Below are 4305 nucleotides of genomic sequence, written 5' to 3'. Positions count from 1 at the left end.
ACATTATGCTAAGTGAGATAAATTAGGCAGAAAAAGTTAAATGCCACATGTTTTCATTCATATAGGGAATCTAAAGTTGATCTCATAAAAGTAAAAGGTAGAGCAGTGGTAACTAGAGGCTGGAAAGGGAAAGGGCAAAGGGATATAGGAAGAGGATGGTTAATAAATTAAAAAAATACTGGGTAGGCGGAATAAGTTCTAGCATTCTATAACAACATAGGGTGTCTATAGTTAACAACAACGTACTTGACATTTCAAATAGCTAGAGAGCAGATTTGAATGTTTCCAACATAAACAGATGATAATTATTTGAGATGATGGGTATGCTAATTACCCTGAATCGACCACTGGGTAGGCGGAATAAGTTCTAGCATTCTATAACAACGTAGGGTGTCTATAGTTAACAACAACGTACTTGACATTTCAAATAGCTAGAGAGCAGATTTGAATGTTTCCAACATAAACAGGTGATAATTATTTGAGATGATGGGTATGCTAATTACCCTGAATCGACCATTACACAGTCAACCTTTACCTATCATACTATAACCCATATATATGTATAATTATGTCAATTAAAATAAATTTTTAAAATACTGATAATTTTGAAAATGTCAACTCACTTTTTCTATGAAACTTTCCCTGATCTTTGCAGGTAGAGGTGACAATCTCCGTATTGTATCCTCACTGTATCCTATAGCTTCTGCCATCTAATTTTGATCTTGTTGGCTAATTGCTCTCCCCATTTACCCTACCCTCCCTACCACTTTCCCTCAAAAAGTGTATATTCTTTGAAAGTCAGGGAGCGTGTCTTATTCACATAAATATCTCCAGGACCTTGAACATGGCCCAATATTTAGTTTCTATAATATACATGTTGAATTGATAGATAGATAGATAGATAGATAGATAAATGAATAAGAAAATGGATGTCAAAAGTGGAACGAATCTTGAAGACCATCTTGCCTAATCTTGTCATTGTACTGACAGAGCAATGAGGTCCAAAGAGAAACTTACACATAATCACATAAACGTTGCACTAAAATTATTTTACCTCCTGGGTTCCCATCCAAAAGGGAAAATCATAGGCAGGATACAGACTTCTGTTATCTATGTCCTTCTTTCTTCTGTATTTCATCTTCTTCAAAGACTTGTAGTATAATAGTCTATCATGAAATATTATAAACAATTTGACATGGTTAGCATACTGTTGCCTAGTGATCTGGTTTCCTTCCAATCCAACCTATCAGTTTCTTGTCTCCTGAATTCACCCACTCTGAGGCCACTTTTGGTCCTTTCCTTTAACCTTTGCACTTGCTTCTCTACCTTTCTTTTGTCCCGTTTAATGCAGGCATACCTCAAAGATATGGTTTGAGTTCTCTATTCTGTTCCATTGGTCTGTGTCTGTTTTGGTACAAGTGCATGCTGTTTTTGTTCTTGTAGCCTTGTAGTGTAGTTTGAAGTTGGGTAGTGTGACAGCTCCAGCTTTGTTCTTTTTGCTTAGAATTGTCTTGGCTATACAGACTTTTTTTATTCCATATGAATTTTAAAACAGTATTTTTTTTCTAATTCTATAAGGAATGTCAATGGTAATTTAATAGGAATAGCATTAAATTTACAAATTACTTTGGGAAGTATGACCATTTTTGCAATATTGTTTCTTCCTATCCATGACTATGGAAAAACAAATTTTTTCATTTGATTGTGTCCTCTCCGCTTTCCTTGAGCAGTGGATTGTAGTTCTCCTTGAGGAGGTCTTTCACTTTCCTTGTTATCTATATTCTTAGGTATTTTATTCTATTTGTAGCAATTGTGAATAGGAGTTCATTCATGATTTAGCTCTCTGCTTGTCTATTGTGGTGTATAGGAATGCTAGCGATTTTTGTAATAACACTTTTACACTGTTGGTGGCAATATAAATTAGTTTAGCCACTGTGAAAGACAGTGAAGTGATTCCTCAAAAACCTAGAATCAGAGATACTATTTGACCCTGCAGTCTCATTACTGGGTATATACCCAAAGGAATATAAATCATTCTATTAAAAGGATACATGCAAGTGTATGTTTGTTGCAACACTATTCACAATATTAAAGACATGGAATCAACTCAGGTGTCCATCAATAACAGATTAAATAAAGAAAATGTGGTACATATACACCCTGTAATACTATGCACCCATGAAAAGGAATGAGATCACGCCCTTTGCAGAAACATGGATGGAGCTCGAAGCCATTATCCTCAGCAAACTAACACAGGAACAGAAAACCAAACACCGCATGTTCTTACTTCTAAGTGGGAGCTGAACAATGAGAAAACATGGACGCAGGGAGGAGAAGAATGCATACTGGGGCCTGTTGGGGGAAGGTGGTGGTGGGGGAGAACATCAGAAGAAATAGGTAATGCATGCTCAGCTTAATACCTAGGTGATGGGTTGATGGGTGCAGCAAATCACCATGGCACACATTTACCTATGCAAAGAACCTGCACATCCTGCACATGTATCCTGGAAGTTATAAAATAAAATAAAACAAAATAAAATAAAAAGAAATTATTATGGTTTGGCTCCAGACTACTGAAATAAAGCAAATATTGCAATAAAGCAAGTCACACAATATTTTGATTTCATTGTGCATAGGTTTTACGTTTGCACTAGCTATAGTCTATTATATTCAATAATGTTACGTCTAAAAAATTGTATATACCAAACACTCAAAACAAACCTCATCATTACACAATTTATCCAACTAATAAACCTGAACACATGCCCCATGAATCTATAATATCTTTAAAAGTACAGACCATAATTTTAAAATACTTTATTGCTAAAAATGCTAATGATCACCTGATATTTCAGCAAGCTGTAGTCTTTTTGCTGGTGGGAGGTCTTGCCTCAAAGTTGAGGGCTGCTAACTGACCTGGGTGGTATTTGCTAAAGATCAGAATGGCTATAGCAATTTCTTAAAATAAGATGATAATAAAGTTTGTCACATTGATTGACTCTTCCTTTCACAAAAAATTTTTCTGTAGCATGTGATGCTGTTTGATTGCATTTTACCAACTGTATATCTTTTTTCTTTTTTTGTTAAAGTCTACAGCACCCGGTGTTCCCAGGCGGTCTCCCATACCAAGTACTAATTAGACTCGACCCTGCGTAGCTTCCAAGATCAGACAAGATTGGGCGCATTCAGGGTGGTATGGCCATAGACAGTAGATCTTTCTTCAAAATTGGAGTCTACTCTCTCAAACTCTGCTGCTGCTGCTGCTTTATTAACTAATTTTATGTAATATTGAGAATTCTTGGTTGTCATTTCCACAATGTTCACATCATCATCACCGATAGTAGATTTTGCCTCAAGAAACTTTTTCTGCTCACTCATAAGAAGTAACTCCTCATCTATTAAAATTTTATTATAAGATGACAACACATCAGTGACATCTTCAGGCTCCACTTTTAATTTTAGTTCTCTTGCTATTTCCACCACATCTTCAGTTACTTCCTCCACTGAACTCTAGAATCCCTCAAAGTCATCAATGAGGGCTGGCATCAACTTTATACAAATTGCTGTTAATGTTGATGTTAAAATTTTGACCTCTTCTCATATATCATGAATGTTCTAATGACATCTAGAATGGTAAATCCTTCCAAGAAGGTTATCAATATACTTCCCCCGATCCATCAGAGAAATAATGTTATATGGCAGTGATAGGCATTTCTGCTTTCTAGAGTTTTGCTCAGAGATGACCAGTGTTGACAATTTGCTACTATCCTTTTAAAACCTAAACTATAGATAAATACACATATTCATTTATATTTATGTATATACATATACATAAGATATACATATACATTTTACATTTTAGGGGAGAAAAATTATAAAGTTACTATACATACTATTTTGTAATTTTTTTCATTGACTATATAATGTATATTATTTTATACTATTTTTAATGGTTGTAAGTTATTTAATCACTTGGATATACTACTAAACTTATTTATTCCTCAATTTTTGGATATTTAGATAACTTCTAATCATAGTTTATTGAGAATCCTTTGTTAGGAGCCTAATATTCAAATATCTACATGGCCAACACCTATCCCAGGCTGAAGTCATCTGAGAAGGCTTCCTGAAGGAGGTGACCGGAGTTGAATCTTAAATAATAAGTAAAAATTAACTAGGTAATGGAGGTGAAAAGGATATTCCATTGATTGAGCAAAGTGAGCTTGGTGCATATAAGTGTCATGAGGAATATGAGGCACTTTCTTCTGGGAATAGCTGCCACTGACTTGTTACGAATAAATGTGC

General features: G+C 34.9%; 1 pseudogene; it reads right to left on the bottom strand.

The window, feature by feature from the left end:
- Positions 1 to 3087: 3087 nt before the first annotated feature.
- On the bottom strand, positions 3088 to 3207 carry LOC135271050 (5S ribosomal RNA; annotated as a pseudogene).
- Between the last annotated feature and the right edge of the window lie 1098 nt (positions 3208 to 4305).

Source organism: Aotus nancymaae, unplaced genomic scaffold (assembly GCF_030222135.1).
Source record: "Aotus nancymaae isolate 86718 unplaced genomic scaffold, 86718_ANA_hifiasm-v0.15.2.pri h1tg000073l, whole genome shotgun sequence".
In the NCBI taxonomy this organism is placed as follows: Eukaryota; Metazoa; Chordata; class Mammalia; order Primates; family Aotidae; genus Aotus; species Aotus nancymaae.
The sequence above is the reverse complement of the archived record's forward strand: the minus strand, read 5'-3'. Positions and strand labels throughout refer to the sequence as shown.